The following is a 16,552-nucleotide window of genomic DNA, read 5'->3' as shown; positions in this document are numbered from 1 at the left end:
AACCCGAATTAATCCACCTAGCGGTGTGACCTAGCCTTTCTACTGCCACAATAATCTTTATAAAATTTCCCAGGAACTTAATTGTAGATGTATCGATGTTATATTAGACTATATTTTTAAATATCCGTTCCTTATTCCTCAAAATCCTTATTTGCCAGCAAAATTCACAACGTATTGTGTAGAATAATTATATTTTCTTTCCTTGGGTGCGTAAATATGTAAGCGTCATTTATGTTACTTGATGAACACCTTATTTAGTTTTATAATATTTATAGAAAAATAATGTAAACACAAAAGATATTTTTTACAGACTTGAATGAATATGTATAGAAAATTAGAAATTAACCCTCTAACGGGTCTACAGATGGCCTTAACTTTCGGGCTTCAGAGCCACATACGAAACTTGTTTTGAATTGACAATATGAAGTATTTGTTCATAGCAGATTTTTTGATATTTTGATATTAATACCATGCATTCAAAAGTTAGCATCTTTGAAAAACAAGAGTTCAGAAAAATTATTATTATATTTCGCTTTTGAAGAAAAAGGATATCTACAACAAAATGATTAATCTCAAAATTTTACTATTGGTTTGCTTGGCTTCAATTTTGCAATATATCTGAATTAAAAAAAAATTACTGAATAGAGCATTAGATATGAAAACGAGAAATGGAACTATTTCTTAGCTAGCGCTCCTTCAGATAATTATTTTTGCATGAAAATCAAAACTTAAGCTTCTTTTGAATGTACTTTCATGAAAAGATAGTCATTATCTTGATCGCATCGTTTTTACAATGTTAGAGGGTTAGGAAAACAAGATGAGGTCGAAAAATAGTGCCAAAGCTGCGCCATAAACATGCTTGAGAATGGGAAATACGATCGATATGATTCCCAGTGCTTGTCTTTTTTTGATTTATTTATTAAAACATGATACATGACGATAGAATTTTTGTAAGATTTGTTTTCGTTAGTGATATTTTAAAGGACAGATGTCTTATGTCCTTTAAAATATCACTAACGAAAACAAATCTTACAAAAATTCTATCGTGCAACGTTTACTTCCTATTTTTCATATAACATTTCTAAGCTCTGGGAATGGGAAATACTATTGATTGAAAAGAGCATCTATTGATGCGCAGAATTTGTTTGGAATTTGTACAAATTTATTTGGAAAAATCAACTCACTAGTAATTTTGATTCTATACACCACTATACCTACATGCTTAAATAAACTGCTTTTCTTGTACAATTGTGAGTAACAGTAAGTGAAGAAAATGACAATTGAAATCTGAATTCAAAGAAAAGAAAAACTTTTCGATTGAATCCCACTATTTAATATTTATTTGCAACAGATACGTAGTTCCCCTACGACGTGCAGGCTTCATCAGTGTCTTATTTCAAAGCGTATACGTATCTGTCGCGAATAAATATTAAATAGTGGAATTTAGTCGGTAAAAGTTTTTTCTTTTCTTTAATTTCAGAGTTCGTATTCCACTAAGAGGCTTCAAAAACTTCAGACAATTGACATGTTTCTCACTTTTCTTGAATTTCATTACAAATTTTAAAAATGCAAATTGTCATCACATACATACATACATACACACATACATACATACATACATACATACATACATACATACATTCATACATACATACATACATACATACATACATACATACATACATACATACATACACACATACATCACACACATCTCATACATTGAATACAATCAACATTTGATTGACATGGTTTGATTTCACACGTTTTAACGGTTTAATATACGGGGCTTAAATGTTAAACTTTGAATAACTTTTCAATGAACCGTCCGATTTTAAATAACTCGGTTTTGTTTGATAGATCTCAGCAGTAATTTTCAAATAATAATAAAATATGTGATGGTTTTCAATGAATTGATGCTTATATGTTACAAAAATATGTTTTAAATACTATTTTTTCACATTTCTTTATGTAACTTTCAAACTACAAGTCCAATCGTCATGAAATTTGGAAATTAAGGGTTTGCAAGGCTCCTCTTTCATATGCAATCCATTTTGTTCAAATCGGTTAAGAGACCTATGAGATAATGAAGTCCCATATTTTTCGTATTTTTATACATAACTTTTGAACTAAAAGTCCGATCAGTATGAAATTCAATAGCAACCAATGGGACACCTAGACCTTTCATTTGACACTAAGAACATTAAAATCGGTCCAGCCATCTCCGAGAAAAGTGAGTGAGATTAAAAGCGTCACATACACACACACACACACACACACATACACACACACACACACACACACACACACACACACACACACACACACACATACATACACACACACACAGAAAATGCTCAGTTTTCGAAACTGAGTCGAATGGTATGTAACATTCGGCCCGCAGGACCTTCTTTCCATTTCCGGTTTTCCAAGTGATTTCTATACCTTTATACTAAATATTTATATAGTAGAAAGGCAAAACGTAAACCTTTTTATCGAGAATTCAGAAAACAACATTGTCAAAAATAACACGAGTGCGTTCTTGCTGAGGTTTTCATATTAGTTGGAAATGCAAAAATTCATCTATCAGCGTAAAGGCGAAAGATTTGTTGAAGGTCAGCTTTGACGTCTGCTTCGTCATCCATCAGACAGCAGCTGTATCTGGTCAACAGCTCCAGGTAGACCTTTCTAGAGCGGATTTTGCGGACAGTTTGCTGCCTCCCAGTTGGCATCGAGGTACGACGCCGGTCTAACAAACCAGTCGTTGTATGTTCGAATCTCGGCTGGAAGAGGCTGTTAGAGTCAAATAGGATCGTAGTATCAGGCCCGCAATTGTCCTGTACAGGGATGGAAAAAAATCGCTTCTAGTGATCAAGATCATAGGAGCGATCAGATTCAGATTCATTGACATCACTACTTACAAGCGACAAACACTTTGTCGCGATACGCACAGATTATGACAAACCTCATGTCAGATCATGTTCATTGCATGATTGCGTCGAGAAATATAACAGTAAAATGTAACACTATGATCGACTGCTGAGACTGTTTAGAGAACAAAATCTTGTGACCAACGCTAAAGATTCACTGTTTGTCATGGTCTGTACGGATCGTGATCTGTGCGTATGGCGATAACTCATAGATTTTATCAAAATCACTGATCTTCCATCCCTGGTCCTGTACACTAACAGCTGGCTGCGAAGTCCATATATGACAGACTTAAAGTCTTAAGTCTATATAACAGGCTGCGAAAATAGAAGGTCAAGTTTTGACTTTGCTGCCGTTGCTCGTGGCTTGAGGATTTTTGGACCTTATTTTCATATAATCCAGTTTTTTCTTTTGAATTTTTGGACGTATAGCTTTGTGAAACGCCGGACTTTTTGGCAATACCACGTGTTAAAATAATGTGTTTGCGAGTAAAATTGGTCTTGATGCTTCCCACCGTTTTCCGGCAAGCTGCTCCTGGTTTCCTTCCAGCCTTTAGTTTGTGATCCAATCTCAATCAATCCTTGAACGGGTATGAAATGGGGAAGGCAAATGAGGAGCGTCCATTATAGCTCTAGCCATCCCAAGCTCCTACCTAGCGCCTCCACGTGGCCATACCCGGTAATGCTCTATTGAGTAGCCAAGCTAGGAGGTGCGATACTGGGTGGTTCCCGGCTGCCCGATCTGAAAATCGAGGTTTTGGGCAGACGGCGGATCCACACGACCTTGTTAATAGGTAAGCATAAAATAAGTTATTTTAATTATTTTTTTCGTTTTAGCTTATGAAGCAGCTCTTGCTATATAGTGAAAACTTTGGCCAATACGAGTGTTAATACTGCACATGGATATTAGATACCAGAAGGAAAACCTGATTTAATCCACCTAGTGGTGAAAGGAACCTTTGTTATACCTTTGTTATACCTTTGTCTTACTTGCAATTAGAGATAGAAATCGACACGTTTGGTTTACATGAAATTTTTGGAAATTGAACAAGTTTACAAAATTTGAAACAAATAGAAGCACTTATAAATTTTGATAGTTTCTTTTCTCATGAAATTGCTGAGTAAGTTGTTACTGATGAGGGTAAGTGCAAGTAAAAGTAAGTTGTAAGCTGAAATATTATTCTTTAACATATACATTGCGTAGTAAAGGTCTAGTTTATAGGTTTTTTTGAACTATGCATAATTTCCTGTAACGCCATTCTATTTGATTCACAACAATAAAGTTTTCTTGAATAAATTTTTATGAACCTTCAGTTACTCACGTTGTTGTATTTTGTACACCATATGTAGGTTTTTGAATGCCATATTGTTATATATAAAGTTACAATAGTTACATATATAGTTACAAATCGTATATTACGTATATACTAACGTGTATTCTTCAATAAACTTGTTATGAGCAAAATGTCAGAATTATTCAATGCATTATTACTTTAAATTGTTAGGAAAATAGATTAGCATAAACCGACATCACAGAACCGAAGCAAGTAGCATGTGAGGTGTACCGCAATTGACTCCAACTGGAATTTTCTTTCGTTTCTTCATATGGAAAATGGTGTCTGTGTGCAGCAAAACTACCAGCAAATGTAAAATGTTTAAAATGTATCCGTCTGTTGGTAGTCGAGTAATTCGGGGTCAAAATCAGGATATTTTTTATAATCAAAGTTCTACAGTTCGTAAACAAGGAGACATAGAGGTATACTATTTTCAGCAAAGTTGTGTATTTTTATTATTTATACAACTTTGTAATACATGAAAAAGTCATACAACAATTACAAAAAGAGCTAAAATAGAAAAACTGATTTTACAAATTCATATACAATAAATAAGATCTCTTAGTTGAAGAGATAGAAGGTTACTGTCTTCAGTAAAATTTCTTGTAATAATATGCTCTAAAACTTTGCAGAACACATCAATGTGTTATATTGAAACTGAAGGAAAATAATATTTTTATTTCACTTTTAGGGGGATTAATCAATATTCAAATTCTACCAGACGATAGAGCTTTCAATTTCAAGAAACTCTTCCAAAGGTTCGATAAACTTAAAACCAAGTTTTCCTAGTCAAAACTCTAGTGCGCACGTTTTCTTTGGTTTTGGGCTATTGTGCGCGCGAGTAACCGTGTTACAAAAGTTGGCGCGTATGTTCAAGGGTTAATATCTTTTGACCGGCAAAACCAATTCTTATGAAATTTTGCATATATATTCGTAGTGTAAAAACCTCTCGTTTGATATTAAAATAATTGAAATTAGGTTATTTTTCTTGGTTAAAATCATTATAAATTATAGTTAATTTTGGTGTGGTGTATTGAATTACTCATAATTTTCAAATTAAACATCCAATCAAAAAACCAATCAAGAGTGATCTATCCGGCTATATTACCTGCCAAATAAAACTAATAGCACGTAAATCGGTTTGGCCATCTCTGAGAAACAGGCGATCATTTGAACCTTGTCAAAACTGGTTTTTTAAGCATAACTTTTAAACCACTTGTTTGTTTTCAATAAAAATTAGCGTGACGTTTGGCAATAGTAAGAGCTTTTATTTGGTACTAAGATCGATGAAATCGGTTATGTGGTTCCGGAGAAAATCGTGTCACGTAATTTTCACATTTTTGCTTATAACTTTTAAACTAAAAGTCAGACCACGAAACCATTTAATAGTGATATACTAGGTAAAAATACCTTTCAAATAAAAGTTATAGCAGACGAATCGGTTCAGCCATCTCCGAGAAATAGGCGATTGAAAATTGAAGCGCACACACATACACACATACACACACACACACACAGACATTGCTCATTCGTCGAACCTGATCGATTGGTATATGTGACACGGCCCTCCGGGCCTCAGATCGACTTCGTGTTTTTCGACCAATTCCTAAACCTTTGTTATATTGTATAACAAAGGTAAAAATAAATTAATTATTAGAAGCACTTATGGAAACCAAAAAGCCGCAACTCTATTCCATTCCTGCTGGTGAGATTGTTCTATTTTTACTCATATATACCACATTTCATAAATAAACTAGAATCGGGAAGAGGGAGGGACCATCAGAGCACTTGTTTGAAGCGGTGGGCCTAGGGAGAGTGAAACAGTCAACATTCTAGGGTTAATCTTGGCCCGATTAACAACACATCGTGGATAATGAGTGGGCTCTTCTCCCCACCTGCTGGAGTCATTCTGCATTAAGACGGTTTATTCAACGATTGACCCAGGCGACTTAGCCCTTGGAAGGAGATTCTCTAAATCCCTGGTACGTGTAAGTGATGTTGCTTATCGACCAATTCCCTTTTGGTCCTTCATACAAGAGTTGGGAAGCATGACCAATCGTTGAATATGTTCAACTCTTTTTGACATGATAGGTTCATTGCTATGAACGGATGTTCTGCTAAGGCAGGTGGTAGTACCATATATTCATATTCATCTCAATCAATCCTTGAACCTTCTTAATATTTGAGATGGTTAAATTATAGATTTTTTTTTCACGCGTGTCCACTTGATTCGGTTCTATCCATGATACGAAATTCACAGGCTATAAACAATACACTTTGAAGATAGACTGTATCAAATTTAGTTAAGGGGAAACCGAAAATGGCTCAAAGATGGCTGGATAAATGGCTACCGTTTGTTGCATGTATTGTTTTGTGCCTTAAAAATGTATCTGTATTGGCAGAGCACGCTTTCGCCACGTAATCAGTACTTCTAGTGCTGTTATAATTTCCTAAAACTTGTCATTTCATTTATCGATCCACTATATATCAACAGACGCTCAGCAAAACATAATCGCTAATGGAAAATAAATTTAACTGATCATATAAATCATTACGTGTTCATAAAACGTATAATTTGGAATTATTTAATAGATATTTGGTTGCGCACATATTTCGTTGCACTAGCGATTTCCGAAAAAACAGCACCATGGTCTCAAAGTTTCGCCACATCAATAAGCTTTTAAAGAGCTTTCAGCTTTTGCCGCATAGATAAGCTGAGAGTAAAATAAACAGACGGAACTGGCCTTCAATGCAAACGGATTAATTAACTATCCTATCGATTCTATGCATTATTCAGTTGCTGCTGGAAATCTTTAATGAATCGAAATGAATGGAAAAAAAAACAAACCATATTTCGGGAATTTGGAGTCGCAGCGGTTGGCTGCGGATCAGCTGTGTTTACATTTGCAAGCTCTTTGACATATTTGACATATATTACTAATACTAATGCAACATTTAAATAAACGTTTAGGTTTTCAACGAACACATGACATGTACAGTACAGTGTTTGTCGCTCTAATACAATAACGTGAGCCACTTTTGGTTTCTCCTTAATGGTTACTTGGGTTACTTCCAATATGAACGGCTTGCAGCACTTGTAAAATAGATAATTATCGTAATAGACAGTATGTACAAAATAAGTCTGCATCTGTACGATGTTATTTTGTCTACTGTCATCTCCAGAAAAATTAAAATTGTGAAAATTCCGCGTGCCTTGAAACGGCAATTTGAAGTTTGCCGACATGCTGCATTTTCACCGAATATCTCTAAAAAAGCGATAGACAGGAAAACAAAACATGCCTCCAGTATCTCTTGTTTTACTAGAAATACACTCTAAATATCTAAAAATAGTCATTCGCGGTTTAAAATCAAATTTAAAATCATAAGAAACGCAAAAGTGTTGCAAGTAACCCCGTAACACAGACAAACAGACATAACACTCGTTTTCCATCCTTCGTACCGATTAAACCGTCATTGCAAATTTGGGCTTAGTTGGGAATGTCTCCGTTTTGGTCAAAGTGGCGCTTTTTGACGAAAGAAGAGGAATTCACCATAAAAAAACTTGCTACTTCGAGGGATACCCATGTTGCTATTTGATATTTTGGAATGCCGATCATAGATGGTGCTAGCAATGGGCACCCCACCCATAGGAAATGAATAGTTTTGTTATTGTACTTTTCAAAACATAACTTTTTACTTATTTATTAGTATAGTACTACATGCTATCCTAATAAAAAAAAAAGTGGAAGATGCAACAGTGTTTCTTCCATGGAAAAAAACCTGTCATTCCTTTCATCTCACTTCAAGACAAAACTTGATTGTAAACAATGTTTGTTGTCTCACCACCAGGAGTAAGTATGCACAAATTATTGGCCGAGCCCACTCTGGAAATAGACCATGGTAAAACATGTTGTTCTCAGATCAACTTCACACTGTTTGAATGACTCAAATAGGGTCGTATAACAACACTTAGCATTAATGATCGAACACTTTTTATACCGGTCACTTTGATTCGGCGCAAAATTACACTTGACAAATCTACAGCTGCGAGCATTGCCGTTTAGTGTTTCGTATTTTGATTTTTTATTTTGTACACTCAAGTACTTTTTTACACGGTTTGTTTTTTCGATTATTAAGAACGGGACAACTTAGAGGCCATTCACTTATTACTCAATTAATTTGGCAAAGGCCCGACATTCGTCACGTAGTTTGTAAATGCTCCCTAAGTCGAACCGTTTTTGAGTAATCGAAAAAAACCAAACCGTGTATAAAAGGCCTTGAGTGTACGGATAAATTGTTATAATCATTTGGGCGTTACCCACCCCTTCCTGTCAGCAACCTCCGGTCATCAGTTCCTTCTTTTGTCCCACCGACACTTATGAGAGAATTTCGTAGCCTTCCCCCTGTTACCCCCCTCCCCCTTTTGTCAACCCTTTCAATTCTGATTCCCTTGTATCAAGGAACATGTATGCCAAGTTTGATAAAGAACGATCAAGGCGATTCGGAGTTATGCCGCCCCCTATTAGGGACTCTCCCCCCTTTATTTTTGTTAACTCCCCTATGCTGATTCTCTTATGTCGATGAACATGTGTGCTAAGTTTGATGATTAATCGTCCAGGCATATCGGAATTATGGTATCCCCCTGTTACGACCCCCCCCCCATTTTGTTTCGGGGTTATGGTCTCCCCCCCTTTGTTAACCCCCGGTGCTGATTCCCTGATGCCAAGGAACATGTGTGCCAAGTTTGATAAAGAACGGTCGAGGCGTTTTGGAGTTATGCCGCCCCCTATTAGGGACCCACCCCCCCTACCAGGGAACCTCCCCCCTTCTTTTTGTTAACCCCACTGTGCTGATTCTCTTATGTCGAGGAACATGTGTGCCAAGTTTGATGAATAATCGCCCAGGCATTTCAGAGTTATGGCCTTCCTCTCTGTTACGACCCCCCCCCCTTGTAATCCGGGACAAGCCATCCAAATCCAGGACAGTCCCACATAATCCAGGACGTCTGGTCAGCCTACATTACAGGGTTTGTTGTGAATCAGGTATTACTTAAAGGCAGTTTAGTTATAATTTTTGATATTTTAATTTTTTTTTTGTAATTTTACTAGCTGACCCGACAAACTTCGTATTGCCACAAATTAACCTGTGTTGTACATAAATCATGAATCTCGGATGATCTTTGTCACAATCTCGAGTTTTGCAAGCCCCCCAGTGGGCGGCGCTTCCGACGGCGGGTCACCGGCAACACTCGCGACCGTTTCGTCCTGAATGATCTAGTGTTACTATAGATAGTTATTGTGGTCCTTTATTGACTAATGTTTTATGGAAGAATCTCGAATTTCTCGAGTTCGATTAGTTTTTGAGTTTCGCAAAAATTTCTGTTTTATTTGTATGAGAGTCCATATCTTCCTACCACAGGGGTGAGAGGTCTCTAACTATCGTAAAATGAATTCAAGACTCCAAAATCTCCCACTTGCCAAATTTGGTTCCATTTGCTTGATTAGTTCTAGAGTTATGAGGAAATTTGTATTTCGTTTGTATGAGAGCCCCCCCTCTTAAAAAGGTAAGGGGTCCTAATTCATCATAGATAAAATGGTTGCCTCCAAAAACACCCACATGCCAAATATGGTTTTCATTTGCTTGATTAGTTCTCGAATTATGAGGAAATTTGTATTTTATTTGTGTAGAAGCACTCCCTCTTAAAGTTGGGAGGGGTCCTAATTCACCATAGAAAATATTTTTGCCTCCAGAAACCTCCACATGCCAAATTTGGTTCTATTTGCTTGATTAGTTCTCGAGTTATGAGGAAATTTGTATTTCGTTTGTATAGGAGCCCCCCCTCTTAAAGTGGGGAGGGGTTCTAATTCACCATAGAAAATATTCATGCCCTAGAACACTTTCACATGCCAAATTTGGTTCAATTTGCTTGATTAATTCTCGAGTTATGAGGAAATTTGCATTTCATTTGTATAGGAGCCCCCCTTCCTAAAGTGGGGAGGGGTCCCAATTCATCATAGAAAAAAATTTTGTCTCCAAAAACAACCACGTGTCAAATTTTGTTCCATTTGCTTGATTAGTTCTCGAGTTATGAGGAAATTTGTATTTCGTTTGTATAGGAGCCCCCCCCTCTTAAAGTTGGGAGGGGTCCTAATTCACCATAGAAAATATTCTTGCCCTCGAAAACTTTCACATGCCAAATTTGGTTTCATTTGCTTGATTAGCTTTCGAGTTATGAGGAAATTTGTATTTCATTTGTATAGGAGCCCCCCCTCCTAAAGTGAGGAGGGGTCCCAGTTCATGATAGAAAAAATTTTTGTCTCCAAAAACACCCACGTGTCAAATTTGGTTCCATTTGCTTGATTAGTTCTCGAGTTATGAGGAAAATTGTGTTTCTTTGGTACAGGAGCCCCCCCCCCCCTCTTAAAGTGGGGAGGGGTCCTAATTTACTATAGAAAATATTCTTGCCCTTGAAAACCTTCACATGCCAAATTTGGTTCCATTTGCTTGATTAATTCTCGAGTTATGAGGAAATTTGTTTGGAAGCCCCCCCTTTTAAAGAGGAGAGGAGTTATAATTCCCCTTATAAAGAGGGGAGGGGTCTCAATTTACCATAGAATAAATTCTTGTCACCGGAAACACCCACATGCTAAATTTTGTTCTATTTGCGTGATTAGTTGTCGAGTTATGCAGAAATTTGTGTTTCATTTGTATGGGAGCCCCCCCTCTTAGTGGGGGGAGGGGTTTCTAACCATCACTAAAACCTTTCCTGGCCCCAAAAAACCTCTACATGCATATTTTCATGCCGATTGGTTCAGTAGTTTTCGATTCTATAAGGAACATACAGACAGACAGACAGACAGACAGACAGACAGACAGACAGACAGACAGACAGACAGACAGACAGACAGACAGACAGACAGACAGACAGACAGACAGACAGACAGACAGACAGACAGACAGACAGACAGACAGACAGACAGACAGACAGACAGACAGACAGACAGACAGACAGACAGACAGACAGACAGACAGACAGACAGACAGACAGACAGACAGACAGACAGACAGACAGACAGACAGACAGACAGACAGACAGACAGACAGACAGACAGACAGACAGACAGACAGACAGACAGACAGACAGACAGACAGACAGACAGACAGACAGACAGACAGACAGACAGACAGACAGACAGACAGACAGACAGACAGACAGACAGACAGACAGACAGACAGACAGACAGACAGACAGACAGACAGACAGACAGACAGACAGACAGACAGACAGACAGACAGACAGACAGACAGACAGACAGACAGACAGACAGACAGACAGACAGACAGACAGACAGACAGACAGACAGACAGACAGACAGACAGACAGACAGACAGACAGACAGACAGACAGACAGACAGACAGACAGACAGACAGACAGACAGACAGACAGACAGACAGACAGACAGACAGACAGACAGACAGACAGACAGACAGACAGACAGACAGACAGACAGACAGACAGACAGACAGACAGACAGACAGACAGACAGACAGACAGACAGACAGACAGACAGACAGACAGACAGACAGACAGACAGACAGACAGACAGACAGACAGACAGACAGACAGACAGACAGACAGACAGACAGACAGACAGACAGACAGACAGACAGACAGACAGACAGACAGACAGACAGACAGACAGACAGACAGACAGACAGACAGACAGACAGACAGACAGACAGACAGACAGACAGACAGACAGACAGACAGACAGACAGACAGACAGACAGACAGACAGACAGACAGACAGACAGACAGACAGACAGACAGACAGACAGACAGACAGACAGACAGACAGACAGACAGACAGACAGACAGACAGACAGACAGACAGACAGACAGACAGACAGACAGACAGACAGACAGACAGACAGACAGACAGACAGACAGACAGACAGACAGACAGACAGACAGACAGACAGACAGACAGACAGACAGACAGACAGACAGACAGACAGACAGACAGACAGACAGACAGACAGACAGACAGACAGACAGACAGACAGACAGACAGACAGACAGACAGACAGACAGACAGACAGACAGACAGACAGACAGACAGACAGACAGACAGACAGACAGACAGACAGACAGACAGACAGACAGACAGACAGACAGACAGACAGACAGACAGACAGACAGACAGACAGACAGACAGACAGACAGACAGACAGACAGACAGACAGACAGACAGACAGACAGACAGACAGACAGACAGACAGACAGACAGACAGACAGACAGACAGACAGACAGACAGACAGACAGACAGACAGACAGACAGACAGACAGACAGACAGACAGACAGACAGACAGACAGACAGACAGACAGACAGACAGACAGACAGACAGACAGACAGACAGACAGACAGACAGACAGACAGACAGACAGACAGACAGACAGACAGACAGACAGACAGACAGACAGACAGACAGACAGACAGACAGACAGACAGACAGACAGACAGACAGACAGACAGACAGACAGACAGACAGACAGACAGACAGACAGACAGACAGACAGACAGACAGACAGACAGACAGACAGACAGACAGACAGACAGACAGACAGACAGACAGACAGACAGACAGACAGACAGACAGACAGACAGACAGACAGACAGACAGACAGACAGACAGACAGACAGACAGACAGACAGACAGACAGACAGACAGACAGACAGACAGACAGACAGACAGACAGACAGACAGACAGACAGACAGACAGACAGACAGACAGACAGACAGACAGACAGACAGACAGACAGACAGACAGACAGACAGACAGACAGACAGACAGACAGACAGACAGACAGACAGACAGACAGACAGACAGACAGACAGACAGACAGACAGACAGACAGACAGACAGACAGACAGACAGACAGACAGACAGACAGACAGACAGACAGACAGACAGACAGACAGACAGACAGACAGACAGACAGACAGACAGACAGACAGACAGACAGACAGACAGACAGACAGACAGACAGACAGACAGACAGACAGACAGACAGACAGACAGACAGACAGACAGACAGACAGACAGACAGACAGACAGACAGACAGACAGACAGACAGACAGACAGACAGACAGACAGACAGACAGACAGACAGACAGACAGACAGACAGACAGACAGACAGACAGACAGACAGACAGACAGACAGACAGACAGACAGACAGACAGACAGACAGACAGACAGACAGACAGACAGACAGACAGACAGACAGACAGACAGACAGACAGACAGACAGACAGACAGACAGACAGACAGACAGACAGACAGACAGACAGACAGACAGACAGACAGACAGACAGACAGACAGACAGACAGACAGACAGACAGACAGACAGACAGACAGACAGACAGACAGACAGACAGACAGACAGACAGACAGACAGACAGACAGACAGACAGACAGACAGACAGACAGACAGACAGACAGACAGACAGACAGACAGACAGACAGACAGACAGACAGACAGACAGACAGACAGACAGACAGACAGACAGACAGACAGACAGACAGACAGACAGACAGACAGACAGACAGACAGACAGACAGACAGACAGACAGACAGACAGACAGACAGACAGACAGACAGACAGACAGACAGACAGACAGACAGACAGACAGACAGACAGACAGACAGACAGACAGACAGACAGACAGACAGACAGACAGACAGACAGACAGACAGACAGACAGACAGACAGACAGACAGACAGACAGACAGACAGACAGACAGACAGACAGACAGACAGACAGACAGACAGACAGACAGACAGACAGACAGACAGACAGACAGACAGACAGACAGACAGACAGACAGACAGACAGACAGACAGACAGACAGACAGACAGACAGACAGACAGACAGACAGACAGACAGACAGACAGACAGACAGACAGACAGACAGACAGACAGACAGACAGACAGACAGACAGACAGACAGACAGACAGACAGACAGACAGACAGACAGACAGACAGACAGACAGACAGACAGACAGACAGACAGACAGACAGACAGACAGACAGACAGACAGACAGACAGACAGACAGACAGACAGACAGACAGACAGACAGACAGACAGACAGACAGACAGACAGACAGACAGACAGACAGACAGACAGACAGACAGACAGACAGACAGACAGACAGACAGACAGACAGACAGACAGACAGACAGACAGACAGACAGACAGACAGACAGACAGACAGACAGACAGACAGACAGACAGACAGACAGACAGACAGACAGACAGACAGACAGACAGACAGACAGACAGACAGACAGACAGACAGACAGACAGACAGACAGACAGACAGACAGACAGACAGACAGACAGACAGACAGACAGACAGACAGACAGACAGACAGACAGACAGACAGACAGACAGACAGACAGACAGACAGACAGACAGACAGACAGACAGACAGACAGACAGACAGACAGACAGACAGACAGACAGACAGACAGACAGACAGACAGACAGACAGACAGACAGACAGACAGACAGACAGACAGACAGACAGACAGACAGACAGACAGACAGACAGACAGACAGACAGACAGACAGACAGACAGACAGACAGACAGACAGACAGACAGACAGACAGACAGACAGACAGACAGACAGACAGACAGACAGACAGACAGACAGACAGACAGACAGACAGACAGACAGACAGACAGACAGACAGACAGACAGACAGACAGACAGACAGACAGACAGACAGACAGACAGACAGACAGACAGACAGACAGACAGACAGACAGACAGACAGACAGACAGACAGACAGACAGACAGACAGACAGACAGACAGACAGACAGACAGACAGACAGACAGACAGACAGACAGACAGACAGACAGACAGACAGACAGACAGACAGACAGACAGACAGACAGACAGACAGACAGACAGACAGACAGACAGACAGACAGACAGACAGACAGACAGACAGACAGACAGACAGACAGACAGACAGACAGACAGACAGACAGACAGACAGACAGACAGACAGACAGACAGACAGACAGACAGACAGACAGACAGACAGACAGACAGACAGACAGACAGACAGACAGACAGACAGACAGACAGACAGACAGACAGACAGACAGACAGACAGACAGACAGACAGACAGACAGACAGACAGACAGACAGACAGACAGACAGACAGACAGACAGACAGACAGACAGACAGACAGACAGACAGACAGACAGACAGACAGACAGACAGACAGACAGACAGACAGACAGACAGACAGACAGACAGACAGACAGACAGACAGACAGACAGACAGACAGACAGACAGACAGACAGACAGACAGACAGACAGACAGACAGACAGACAGACAGACAGACAGACAGACAGACAGACAGACAGACAGACAGACAGACAGACAGACAGACAGACAGACAGACAGACAGACAGACAGACAGACAGACAGACAGACAGACAGACAGACAGACAGACAGACAGACAGACAGACAGACAGACAGACAGACAGACAGACAGACAGACAGACAGACAGACAGACAGACAGACAGACAGACAGACAGACAGACAGACAGACAGACAGACAGACAGACAGACAGACAGACAGACAGACAGACAGACAGACAGACAGACAGACAGACAGACAGACAGACAGACAGACAGACAGACAGACAGACAGACAGACAGACAGACAGACAGACAGACAGACAGACAGACAGACAGACAGACAGACAGACAGACAGACAGACAGACAGACAGACAGACAGACAGACAGACAGACAGACAGACAGACAGACAGACAGACAGACAGACAGACAGACAGACAGACAGACAGACAGACAGACAGACAGACAGACAGACAGACAGACAGACAGACAGACAGACAGACAGACAGACAGACAGACAGACAGACAGACAGACAGACAGACAGACAGACAGACAGACAGACAGACAGACAGACAGACAGACAGACAGACAGACAGACAGACAGACAGACAGACAGACAGACAGACAGACAGACAGACAGACAGACAGACAGACAGACAGACAGACAGACAGACAGACAGACAGACAGACAGACAGACAGACAGACAGACAGACAGACAGACAGACAGACAGACAGACAGACAGACAGACAGACAGACAGACAGACAGACAGACAGACAGACAGACAGACAGACAGACAGACAGACAGACAGACAGACAGACA

General features: G+C 41.0%; 1 protein-coding gene across 1 annotated transcript in view; it reads right to left on the bottom strand.

The window, feature by feature from the left end:
• LOC128735848 (aryl hydrocarbon receptor protein 1) overlaps window positions 1–16,552 on the bottom strand; it is a 127,023-nt gene that overhangs the window by 45,403 nt on the left and 65,068 nt on the right. The window lies entirely within an intron of this gene.

Source organism: Sabethes cyaneus, chromosome 2 (genome assembly GCF_943734655.1).
Source record: "Sabethes cyaneus chromosome 2, idSabCyanKW18_F2, whole genome shotgun sequence".
Taxonomy (NCBI): domain Eukaryota; kingdom Metazoa; phylum Arthropoda; class Insecta; order Diptera; family Culicidae; genus Sabethes; species Sabethes cyaneus.
The sequence above is the reverse complement of the archived record's forward strand: the minus strand, read 5'-3'. Positions and strand labels throughout refer to the sequence as shown.